Source organism: Apostichopus japonicus, chromosome 20 (assembly GCF_037975245.1).
Source record: "Apostichopus japonicus isolate 1M-3 chromosome 20, ASM3797524v1, whole genome shotgun sequence".
In the NCBI taxonomy this organism is placed as follows: Eukaryota; Metazoa; Echinodermata; class Holothuroidea; order Aspidochirotida; family Stichopodidae; genus Apostichopus; species Apostichopus japonicus.
The window spans coordinates 23,397,782-23,411,866 of record NC_092580.1 but is presented as its reverse complement, the minus strand read 5'-3'; the positions used below and the strand labels follow the sequence as shown (position 1 = coordinate 23,411,866).

At 36.1% G+C, this 14,085-nt stretch overlaps 1 protein-coding gene across 2 annotated transcripts in view; it reads right to left on the bottom strand.

Moving 5' to 3' along the window:
- LOC139962216 (dystroglycan 1-like) overlaps window positions 1-14,085 on the bottom strand; it is a 120,447-nt gene that overhangs the window by 90,144 nt on the left and 16,218 nt on the right. For both annotated transcript variants that reach the window (XM_071962216.1, XM_071962217.1), the window contains exon 2: window positions 5,039-5,216. The gene's annotated coding sequence lies outside the window, so the exon portion shown is untranslated. The remainder of the gene's footprint in view (window positions 1-5,038; window positions 5,217-14,085) is intronic.

The window sequence follows — 14,085 nt, the reverse complement described above, 5'->3', positions numbered from 1 at the left end:
GGAGACATTTAAATGTCAATGACTTGAGGATATCGGGTATTCAGTAATCTACAATCGCATGGAGGAACTCTCTTACACCAGACTTGACTTTTCAATATACTGTACGCAATTGCTTGACTACTATTTCATCTTCATGACGCCCATATCAGATGAAACTTTTCCGATAGCAATCACGAAACCTTTGGATCCCATCCCTGATACAAAAACAAAACACTATACAGAGTTAAAGTATTTGCATATATCTGCATATATACAGTAGTAGCGCCTTACTGACTTAATGTAACAGACTTTTCTGTGTTAATCTGAAAAGCCTTTCAAGAATCCCCAAGTTAATGAAGGTAATTAATTGACTTGCATTGTTTGGGGGTTTGTGTGGGTGTGTGTATACATGTGTGTGTGTGGAAATGTTGTCTGTGATAGAACTACTGCACAGCAAAGTAATTCTCTAGTTGAAGCTCCATTATTATATTAATGGTCAAGTGTATACCTTGCAGTGAACATTTTATTTTGTTTACACAGATTCCACTATCTAGGGGGAGTCAGTAAGGTGTATGAAAACTGACCAAGTTTCAATTGTAACAGTACGGTACATGTATTTGTCTATATGAAGACAGGGATTTACTGCACTGACAGCCTGATGACAAGTACAGATTTCTTAATCTTGTGCAATTCAGCAGCTTCTCAAAACATTTTGTTAAAGATCATCTTTGGACTAAAACCTGGTTTTTGTATTGCTTTATTTTTCTTATTACTATTATTTTCTGATGCAACTCTGTATACTTAAATTCAGGAACATCTTTGCAAGTTTAAATCAGGTTTCATTAAAACAAGAAAATGAAGAGCAAAAATTACTGTGCAAATCTCATCATGCAGTAACTAAAATAGAGGGCAGTATTTGACTTAGAGCAGTTCCGTGAATACATCCATGGATGGACATCATCTCTGATGTCAATTTTGACTAATTACTCAGCGAAGAGAGGCAAACTTTCCTGTAGACTACAGATAATGTTAGGCCAGACTGACTTCATTATTTATGATAACATTCCTCTTCATATTTCTGCTCTTTATTTCTTTCAAGCTATTTTGATTTATCTTTTCATATAAAGTCTTATTTTCTAGCTAATTCAGCTTACACCAGTATTAAACAAACCTCAATTACTGTATATATTCAAATGTATCAAATTAATGCTGGGATACCGTACAGTACACGTCAGAAAGCAAACAAGTCCGTATATAATGTGATACATGTATGTAAAGGGGTTTCTCTTTAAATATTTTCAACATTCTTGAGCTCTGAGATGACACTCAATCGGCTACATTGTCTAAGATTGTCTGCATTCTCATATCTATATAGACAACAGATGTGGCTCATAAATAACACTCCTAGCCTCTCAAAGGAGGAGCTTGGAACTCAACATGCCTCAGACAGACAACAAACACCTTCTCTTCAGGGAATCAAGGGAAGGCTAATTAGAAACTTGTTCCAAAAACTGGCAGTGTTAATTACGAGAGGATCATCGTTCTCATTGAATCGACTGACTTTGAATCTACTTTATGATGACTTTTTTTTCTTTCCTCTCAAAATGAAAGCCAAAAGGAAAAAAAAGTTATAAATAAATGAAAGCAAAAATAGTAATTGGCAACATCAGGCCATCTGAGTTATGTATATTTTTTCATTTTTACTTCTAGGTAGGTTTTATATCAAGACAAAAGAGTTTTTTAATGACAGCATAAGTAGTTTCTCTACAAGTTGTTTGTAAAGTAATGTTTACATTGATCACCACTCAAACATGCGAGTACATGTATAATATAGCTTTATAGCCTGATTGTCAATGGGAGGAAGCAGTTTTCTGAGTCGACTTTCGATGCTGTTCAAGTTCAACGTTTAAAATTCTGTTACAATGTCAGCCAATTATGTTTGCTTCATCAAGTATCATGTCAAATAGGCAGGGATTAAACTTCAACTGGTGAAAATATTCTAAGCAGGTTTGTCTAACGTTGATCAAACCATAAACAGAGCTCTTAAGATTTCTTTTAGGTATTACCAGACTACTAACCCTCATTGCACATGTGGTAATGTCTACTAAAGGAGACACAAATCCAAACATTGTTCTTGATAGAGATAGCTGTCATGAATAATTCTTCCAAAAAGCTAAACAAAAAAACAAAATATCCATTTGGGAGATACTACAGATTTAATGTTCCCCCAAACACAAGGCTGAACACTTGATCAAGTCCAAATATGACATCATCGAGCCACATGCGCTTCGGTTTTATGTCTGTCTTCATCTTTTGCAATGCTTATATGATCCGTAAATGATCCTTAACATGACTGATCCTTAACATGACTTAATGATGACATTGGTTTCAGTGTCTACACTATTTACATTCAACCTTAAAATTATGAAAAATGAAGAAAAAAAACAGGAAATATATGACTTCAGATCCTAGTGGCACTATGACATCACAGATTTACAAAATGACAGCTCCCAAAACACAGAGCTCTTTTAAACCAGGATATCTCCCAAACGGAGCAGGATTTTTCTTATATTAGAGGGAGTTGTACAGATTCACAAATATCTCTCTGGTACTAACTAAAGAAGATGGTAGGTTTGTGTCCCCTTTAAATCCCATAGAGTTAAGATTGGACGGTCTTTGGCATTGATAAATTTGCATGTACAGGTGAAGAAGCTTTGATAATTACTCTTATTACAAATGACTCTATAACTCTATCATAAATTTGTACTATAGAATTGATCCGCTGTGATAGGGTTACTTAAAATTATACTTTAATGTAGTCACTGTATAGCCAATGACACTTGCTTCATCCTTTCATAAAAGGTGAAGTATGGTACATACTGTATGCAAAATGGAAGACAAAGTTTATTAGGAAATTTTCTTTATAAACTGTACTTTTATGTCATGCTTGAAAGCGATTGCACTGACAGTATGAGTAGCATAAATATCCTATTTCTATCAGATACTAGTAATTATAGGAACTGTACATATGGTTTGAACTGTAGATATGGTTAGGAACTGTACATATGGTTAGGAACTGTACATATGGTTAGGAACTGTACATATGGTTAGGCACTGTACATATGGTTAGGAACTATACATATGGTTATAACAAGTTCTTTGAAGCATGGAATGAGAGCACAGTAAAGACTACTATATCATGGAATAGAAAACTGTCCCAACTGGCTTATGGAATGTTACAGAATTTTGTATATTTACTAGGATAGGTGTTCTTGAGACTGCATTACTCATTTCTGTGTATACTATGGAAAGCCCAACAAGTAAACTGTTCTGATCGTCACATCCACTTTATAATTCCACCAATCAACAGTCTAGGTTCATGCTTATTGTTACTTGCCCAACAGAGGTACAACATTCATTTCCGGTTGTCGTCTCCAGGGAGATCTATAAGTAAGCCACACGCGTTGGCGATCATCCCAAAGCCAACAAGTGACCTTAGAGAGCGACTCAAGGTCAGAGTTCAAAATGTGACATGTGACATTCCAAGACGATGAGTTGCTTTCCGGATAGCTTACTCGTAAATCTTCCAAAAACGATAACGAGTAAAGTTAGCCATTAACATGAATACGCATCATAGGCAAATCACAATATGATTAATTTTGTCTTGTAGTCTGCAATGAGCTTGGCTTGTCACGTTTGAGATCTTTGGCCTTAAGCCTCGGAGAAGTTGGTAGCTGTTTAATTCAATAGGGGAAGAATAAATCCTGTTTCTACCCTAAACTTCTTATTTTCGTGCTCCGTTATTGTCTAAGTATGCCTCACACTGCATCCAAATTTTCCATCTATTCCCCTAGCTGAAGACCCAAGAAATAACAGAACACTATTCTTCAATTTACTGACAATATTCTGCATCATCAATTTTACTTTACGACAGGGTAAAGGCGAAACTAAGTCAATTAATCAATGAATTTACACTCTCCATTTTCTTGAAGTCCTGAAGTTTTGTTTTTTCGTTCGTTTTATCCCACTTTTTAAATCTTTTCGTAAGACCAGCACAACTAATAGTTATTCCAAGAGTGTTTTTCCTCTTTTCTCCCTCTCCGGCTCTCTTTTTTATTTCTTTTTATAATTTATCCAGCAGAGCCAATATGTCTACTGGTTATAATTATTTCCAGGGGTTGGAAGCTTCAATTTACTAATAGGAGCCATTACATACGTCACAAAGTAACAAAATCAAACATCAACTACAACATCTGCCGAAAAATCCGATCATTTTACCGGAAACTCTAACTCTGACAGCAAATTACTACTGGTGCATCAAAGGAGGATAATCAAGGTGAATCATGTGACTTATGTTTCATCAGCCCAAAGTATTATTCAAACTCCCAAAACTCACTAAATTTGGACATTTATGAAAGATGATACTTGCCTGTCTCCATCCTAAATATGCACTCAAATCTTCCTAGCCTACGTAAAAAAGTTGTGTCTCTCACTACACCTACTTTGTGGTCATGGCAACACTGATCATACTCATAAGGAGGACTTCTACCTATGATTAATCCTGCTGTTGTCAAATGTGGACACCCGGGGGTAGGTGGGGGGAGGAGTGAGGTATGTAAACCTCCCTCCTCCCCCACTTTTCTCAAACACATTACAAAAAATGCAAAGTAGTTATTAGCAAAACCTTGAATGTACAGCTAATTGTAGACCTAATTTATATCCTAAATGCCTCAGAAAAATACATTTCACATCTAAACTCCTACATATTTTCGCTGAGCGAGGATTCTGGACCTCCTACAGGCCAGCCACACACCCCTCCTAATTACAATCCTTCACCTGCTCCTAGTTGTACACGTAATAAGCAAATCTGCTTCCTAAGCATAACTCCACACATACCCACCTATTCACTAATTACATAACTACAGAACTTTAACTCTTATCATCCAAGAACAGACATCCCTGATCTATCACAGGATATCACCACTGACAGGTCTACACAATGAGCTTTGTCTTCTGCCTATAATTATAAGCATACACACGATACACCACATACCCTTACCCTTCTTGGTTATCTTGGGTGGAAGAAGGGGTCGGGGGGTTGTTGAAGCCTTCTTTCCACCGTACTTCCGACAAAGAGACAATCAGGTAAAATCATATAATGAATTCCATCACTGCAATCAGTGTATGTCCTCTTGTGAAACCAATGTGGAAGGCTGGAATATCAATATCATATCTCACTGGAATGAAGAAAGAAGAAAAGATACTAGAATGTCAGAAGACTGTCATTCCTTGCCTCAAAGTTTTACACACTTTCACCTGACTGAATAAAACCCACAATGGGTAACAACATACCACCTATACCCACATATCTATCTATACTGCATGATGTTCATCAATTGCCTTCAATCAGTTGACCAAACATTGCCCAAATTCAATCACAGACATATCTTACTCTATTTCCATGAGACAGTATCATTAGTATGCAACTCCCTGGTTTTCTAAAACGGATGTGTTTCACTCAAAATTATCATTATGTATAAAGAATGATTGATGAGAGCATCTTGGTAGTACATTAACTTCAATCTGCTATAATTTAATCACTCAGAGATTTACCAGGCTGTGAAAGTAGGAAATTGAGAACAAATACATATCTCTCTGACTCATCCATGAGACGAAAAGTGTCTGAGTCATAAATTTGAAATATTTACAAAGACATTTTTTGTCTCATTTCCCCATTTGGTAAAAAAGGGGAAAAAATATAGCACTACTTGTGGTCCCTAAGTTACCAGATGTTTATAAAGCGATGATGATCAGGAGAGACTAAAGGTCAAAATTATGAAACTACCTCATGTAATATTTGGAAACATTAAAATTTATTGTCAGGAATGGGAAGTATCAGGGATTGGAGAGTGAAATATTTTCTCCCCCCCCCCCCCCCCCCCGTCCTTCCTTTCTTTGTTGTCCCTTATTCCAGGATTATCCCGCCTTACCCCATAAGAAACAAAATGTGTACATCTCAGTCCGTTCATACTTTATCTCTCTGGAAGAAGTCGTTCCAGTTTATCAACAAATTGATATACCCAGTCCCCATCATTCCTCACCCCTACCCGCCTTCAAAATTTCATATTTGGAACCAAAAGTCTGTGTTTAAAAAGTTACAGGACATGAACTTTGTTTCATTTGCAAGCCTCTGAAGATAAATTGAAACTATTCCTGGTGTTTTTTCGTGATCTTTCCTTTCAATTTAAGTATAATCCTGCAACTATAGATTGAAGCAAATTATTCATAAATGCAGCTAGATTATAGCAGCCCAAGGAACAAATTAAAGAGAGAAGGATTTTGGGAAGTAGGGAAGGAATATATATTAAAGAAGCTATTACATTGTTCTTCTTTTTTCATTTCATGTAATCAATTTACTGGCTGTGTTTCCTATGGCAAGGTTTAACCCTTGCGATGGTTCTCTATTTAATTTAACTCCACCAGCTGCAAAATTAATTTATGACTTTGTTTTTCTTTTTAGCTAAAGCCGACATGACTGCGATGAGGCCATGCTTTCATGATAACAAACAAACAATGAAAGCTCTAACCGTTTGTTGTTTAGTTCTTAGTCCAGCAATACGCAAACGTAGAAATATGACTCCAGTATAAAAGTGTGTACGTCTCCTTAACATTATGCACATCGATGTCGATAAATTTTGCTGTGTGCTTATAACCAACTGATAATTAGCCAAGGATCAAGTTTCACAATTTATTAATGAGATGCAGAGAGTTGTAGATCTTTAGAATGTTCCCAGACAAAGAATCACGAAATACGATTTTTGTTGTGGTATATATAGGCATAGGAGACAGGTATCAAGAGAGGCATTAATTAAATCATAAATTTTGTAAACATTTAGCATGAAAGTATTATTACAAAAGAGAGCAGAAAAATTAAAGGACATTGATACATAGTAGGGTGGATGGGGTGGGTGGGGTGGGGTGGATGGGGTGGGCTAGGTGGGATATGCTTTGCTTACTTTGTTTGTCATTTCTTACTCCATCCTTTTGTTATTTTGCCTGTTTTCCTTCAAGTTGCTCTCCAAGGACTTCTACTCCACAAGTTTTCTTGTTAAACTTTCTTAGTAGTCTCTTCAATCATTCAATTATCTTTCCATATTATTTAATGTCAATATTAATGTCCTCACTATTATTTGTTTTAACTATAAATCTCTGCTTTAATTAATATTCCAAATAAATCTGCCGAATTAATCTACACCTACATTAAATATGAAACAAGATTTCAAATGTTCAACAGGATACTTCATAGTCATTAAGAGTGAACTCAAAATTTTGTGAAGCTACCATTCACAAAGCAACAGAACATACCAGAGTATTACGAACAAGCAGCATCACTTTGTACCAGGATGCATACACACCAATATTCATTAGCATGAACGATACAAACAACCTGTAACATGTGCTGTCGTAGTTATGCGTCATTAAGACTAATTATGACATGTTGTTTCCGGCTTCTTCTTAATCTATTAAACACTGCATGACATGCAATTAAGACACTCATTTTCTTACTACATATAGAAATATACTCATGAAGATTTCAGCAGAGGAACACTACTTGACAAAATGGATAAAAGTACAGACTTTAATACTGAAGGTTAATAAACAGGAAGATTTGGGCAAAGTAGGTTCAAATAGTGTCGTCACAATATTTCTGCTTCGTGGAGCTGAACTCATGAGCAATATTACAGATGGTCAAAATGAAGCAAACTTTTACTTCATGAAACTCACCAAATGAACTAATTAGCTCATATTGAATCCATTCTATCTCTGAAAGTTAAGTCATATGCCAGAAGAGATAATTTTCATGTTAGTGTCAATAGTGCACAAAGAAACATTTAACATCATTATCTGAAACAGATACTGGAAATAAAAACTCTACCTAAGGATGACAAGCATTGTAATGGTATTTTAGTCATGAACATGTATCAAATGTTAAATTTACCCAAAATCATGCTTTAAAGCCATGATAGCACTAATTTTATAACATATCATTTAAGGCTGAGCATAAGGTTACATCTCTATGTTCCGACGTCTCTATGTTCCGACGTCTCTATGTTCCGATGTCTCTATGTTCCGACAAATTGTTTGGACTCTTAATTTTTTTTGACCAAAATTTTTTACGGACCCATTTTTTTGTGACCCATTTTTTTTCGGACCCTATTCTTTTTGGACCCAATATTTTCGGACCCAAGTTTTTTCGGGCCCATTTTTTTGGACCCAATTTTTTGGACCACAATTTCTTTGGACCCAATTTTTTGAGACCAAAATTTTTTCGGACCAAATTTTTTTTGGGCCTAATTTTTGTGGACCCAATTTGTGGGGACCCATATTTTCGGACTTAATTTTTTGGGACCCATTTTTTTGGGACCTAATTAGGGGTCAGGGAAAAAATTGGCCAGAAATCATGTTGGTGCAAAAGTTGGGTCCCAAAAAAATTTGGGTCCGAAAAATTTTGGTCCAAAATAGTTGGGGTCCCAAAAAACATTGGTCAGAAAAAAATTTTGTCCGAAAACATGTTGGTAAAAATTTTGCACAAAAAATATGGGTCCAAAAAAATTGTGTCCCAAAAATTGTGGTCCAAAAAAATTGTGGTCCAAAAAAATTGGGTCCAAAAAAATGGGGTCCGAAAAAAAATTGGGTCACAAATGGGGTCCGACTAAAATTTGGTCAAAAAAAATTATAGAGTCCAAACTATTTGTCGGAACATAGAGACGTCGGAACATAGAGACGTCGGAACATAGAGACGTCGGAACATAGAGACGTCGGAACATAGGGATGTCACCGAGCATAAAGTTACAAAGGTTCCATGCAGCAGCTAGTTAAATACAAAGGTCTGGAAGTGAAATGTTTGGTAACATAACTTCACTTGAATGAAATTTCTACCAAACACACAGAAACAGAAAGTTTAATTTATGGAGTTTCTAATTAGTCAGATACCTGAGCATATCTGTAGCAGAACAATGGGATCCTTTCATGACCAAACACCAGTACACAATTTTGATGTTGGACAGCACAGACTGACAACATTAAAGACAGTAACGTATAAGCTACAGTAGTCCTACCTTCTGTTCTCACTGTTTCATATGGAGATTACTTGATTTATAGACGTTAATAAACATTGCTGTGTATAGCAGTATATTGGTCGCACATAGCCAAGGGGTTGAAATTAACACGTCATTCCCCCTGCGATCATCATACCCGGGAGACAAGATTAGTTCTAGAGTGCTGGCTTTTTTCATCCATTGCTTTTATCATCCTTGACAATATTCTATCAATGCTAACATTTATCCTGTCTTCTGTTCATTTCTCATGGATTTCCTTGTATCTAGCTGTACATGTCTATCTGCTTGAATTAATGCACTTGACCAAAGTCATGCATTTGTAGGCTCTGCCAAATGGCCGTTATACAAACCCGCAATCTCAAGTGTAAGATATTTAATAAATGGATGACCCAAAGCCAAGATCAATGCCTAGCACACTATTCCCTGTACGAGTAATGATAAAGTGTGGAGAATATGAAGAACTCTGGACAAGAAGATAGATGTAATGTCTTGATTTGTTATAGAACAGGCCTCGGCCCTTACTTTTTTATGTTAATAAAAATTTAAACATTTACAACAGAAAGTAAGATGGGCGTTGATTTATCCATCAACATAGCAGATTATCACAACAGGTTAATAATAATAATAATAATAATAATAAATGAGACTTATATAGCGCCAAATCAGTAAACAAAAGTTACTGCTCAAAGCGCTTTACAAAGAAAGTAAATTAATTTACAAAAGAACAAGTGAAAAAATGGGTCTTAAGTAGACTTTTGAAAGTAATGGGTATGTGTTAATGAGTTACCTAAAGACACATCTCTTTATACTCGTTCATTTGATTGCAATTGACTTGTTTTGTTAATTAAGCGCCTAGAGCAACTACTTCTTATTTCTAATTTGGTGCAATATAAACACACATTATTATGATTGTGATTGTTATTATTATTATTATATGATTATTATTATTAATGTGTATCATATGGGATGCCTCAGAACGATTGTATAGCATCACTTTAAGTTCCTAGGGTAAAAAACAGTAAAACATTGTAATCAGACAATTGTTTCCACAATTGAGGATTCAAGCTGGGTTCAATTTTCACACAAAATCATCTTCCTTAGTCCTTACATTATGTCTTAAATGCTAAGACGGATCATTTTTTTGCAATGACACAACATTAATGATTTAATTTCATACCAACTTAATTCATGAGGAAGACCACATCGAATGTGCGCAAAAGACTTTCTCAGATTCTTCCAACTTCGAACTGATTATTTTATTAGCTTAACCTATCAAATCTTTTAGGTCTCGTTCACATTTGAGAATTTTTTGCCAGTAAGGATCGAGATCCTGTCCTTCCCAGGAGAGGTAATTAAAGCTGACCCAGGATGACTACATTTTACAATTTATTGCGAGCGCTTTGTTCCATATGTATTGTTTAATCGCACACTCGCGATGTGATACTATGCACAGTACTTAGAACATAGCGTAACAAGTTTTTGAAATCCTATCTTGCTAGTCTAAGAGAGTAGTCATTGCACCATGGAGAATGGCAACCAAAAATAAGAGTTCAGACAGGGGCATTTTTGGAGTGGGTAGATCGACTGCTTGTTAAACAACACATATGTTACCACCTTCATGTTGTTGTTTTCCAACATGGAGTATTTCCACTTCCCACAAGTTTAAAGCACTTATAGACATTGTGCCAGAGTAAACCAGATTATTACTATTAACGTTACAAATGTTCACTTAAAGGGTGTGAAGACTCGCTCAAAAAGAAACGTCTAATGCCAGTAATCTGACCTAGTTTCGAATGAGGTGTAACAGAAGTGTTAGACAACACCATCGATCCCAGAAAATACACACACAGCTTGCTACCGTCGTTAGTTAGACACTAGTGTACAGTCAGTACATACAGCTGCGGTCAATACCCACAGCACAGTGTACAAACGATGCAGCGATGGACATCTCATGTCCAGCTAAAGACAACAAGGTATCACGTTTCATTACTGTCTGCATTTTGTAGAGACACGAACAAAACGTCACTTGCAAGCAACGGAAATTGAACTTTTCAGATGGCCGCATGCGGTTTGGGGCGAGTCTTCAATGCCTTAAGTCAAACCATTAGGAACACATGTGACATGGGCTGCGTAACATTACTATCCTACGAACAAACAAAATTCCTCTCATACAAGGTTCTCGATACAAATAAACCTTTACCAATCGTTAAAATCCTGATGTTGAGATTGATTCATTATGTTCATGCCTGCAATAGCTATAGTATAGTACTACATTAACCCCCCCATTAGACTCGCGACGGTCTGTGTTTATGAGAGAATGAAGAAGTCAGAGATCTCTCGATGCCCCCAACATCCACACAACAATCTTAATCGCCCTTAATCCCCCAAATGGAGATCACGATTGCTGGAGTTTGACCCTCCATGCATTCCCAAATGTGAACAGACTTTAGTGCATAACCACAGCAATTCTCATCACAAACTTTGGTCACTATCGACATCAGCTATGCAATGATTGGTTTAATCTCAACAACAAACTTAAAAGTTTACTCTAATCAGTCTCTGCAAACTACAAAACGCTAAGCAGATGGAAGGATTGAATCATCTTCACACTATGACTATCTTTCGTAAAATTGTAATACTTTTATTTATTGCAAAACAACCTTTATTACGTATCTAATACAGTGATTAACTAAACGATTAATGCTTCAGTACTTCTATTACTGAACAGCTTGCATAAATATGATTCATATTTCCCTACAGGCGTTTGATATGCATCTCAAATATGCACGGATATTTACTAAAGTAGGGAATAAAATTGGATCTGTTTAGACTTTATCGCTGGTAGATATTATAGAAGACAATCTCAAAATGGACTTGGATTTTTATTTTTTTTATTTGTTTGATCCCCTTTGGGCACTACTGAAGGAGAATGACAGACAATTTTTACAAAATTAAAAAGAGGGAAAACAAAGGCAAAAATACCATCTTAATGTAAGTGACACAGACTAGTGGAACCATATCCTTCACAGCAAATATATACTGGGGTGACTGCAGAACAAAATGAACATCAAATCTATCGAAGGACTGCAATATAAAGAACAAAATGAAAACGGATATGTGACTCAATCATTCAAAGGAAATCATTCATAGAATGAAATCACATTGTATTATTGATCTTCAAACGATGAGAGGAAATAATATTATAAATTATAAACATAAGGAAAGTTAAAAATAGTTTTGATATTGAATATTACTAACATTGAAAATGAAAACTGAATTCAGTGTATTGTTTCCAAAAAAGAGGTTAAAACACAGAGTAAGAATTTATGCAAAATGTCCCAAATCAATTCATTTTTTGTTTTTAACTTAAAAGGAACTGTTCGGCGATACAGGAAAGAGAGGAGCTTCTCTACACAGCATCGACATTCTGTAAAAGACTTGCATTTCTGAGATTACTATGGTAATGGTATAAATGCAAATATCGTTAAAGGGTGTGAACTCGCACAAAAAGAAACGTCTAATGCCGGTAATCTGACCTAGTTTCGAATGAGGTGTAACAGAAGTGTTAGACACCACCATCGATCCCAGAAAATACACACACAGCTTGCTACCGTCACTAATTAGACACTAGTGTACAGTCAGTACATACAGCTGCGGTCAATACCCACAGCACGGTGTATAAACGATACAGCGATGGAAATCTCAGATCCAGCTAAAGATAACAAGGTATCACGTTTCATTACTGTCTGCATTTTGTAGCGACACAACAAAACGTCACTTGCAAGCAACAGAAAGTTAACTTTTTCAGATGGCCGCACAGGGTTTGGGGCGAGTCTTCAATGCCTTCAATTACAAGTTGAGGACACAATTAACTACAAGTTGCCTTGCGTTTCTCCTTTCTTCTTTAAATACTGCAGCCATGTGAGCCATTTTTTAGTATTTCAGGGTCTCTGCATAATCCCTAAGTTATTAACAGGAATGAGAGTGATGTCAAGGTTACCATACCTCATTTTTTTTTCATATTTGTGAATAATTTAAAGCATGAGTGGCTATATACTTAAAAGTCTATTTAATCAGCCTTGGTTAATGTGATTTCAAGACTTTCCAGAAGCTTATACGTGTTAACCAGCAACTAGCACTTTTTGCATGTTGCAAGTAGATATAACAACAATTTCGTTATGAGACCTTGTAAAGTAACTATATAGTCACAATTATGAAGAAACAGTGGGCCAGATGGCCGGCACTTTAAATTCAGAAATGTCAAGTAGATTAGTTTCTATATAACAAATGTTACTTTACTTTTACACAAATTACTGAATTCGGTATCTAGACAGTATTTGATGAATCCTGTTGCAAACTCTGTTAAGAACCATCGTCGGTCGCAAGCAGCAGAATTCGAGCAAGAAAACGTCAGTTTGGCGTAAGTGAAAACAAAGTCCGAAAAACACACATTTTCCTTCGGAATGGTAAATTCGAAAGGAAGAGAGTGCACGGTGACCTGAGGGAGAGGTCACCGGGGGGGTGCAGTGCTAAAATTATACCAGTGGCGTCTAGGTAGACTAGGAAATGTGCGTTAGTGTTGTAGGAGACAGGTAAGAGAGGAGCGAAGTAAATACAGTATTTCAATACAGATTGTGGATATATATTGTAACACGCACAATGTAGAGCCCATAGTGTAATGCAGAGAAGAGTGCAGTTGGTGGGGAGGCATGTAAGCACAGAGTGATGTACCATCTCAACTCCATATCAAGTTAGTTGTTTCTAACCATTCACTGATGAAATTCTATTTTGACACAACCATCCTGAATGAATGATGTTATGATATCAGACCTCACATCAGCTGTTACTATTAATACCACCTATAAATTATGAACTTCAAATAACATGAATTGACGTAGGAAACATTCTTAATACATCATCAAGAACCTTGTTGCTTTTGTGAGAAACAGAAGAAGGAAATGAGTCATTATTTCTAACAAACGTCTCT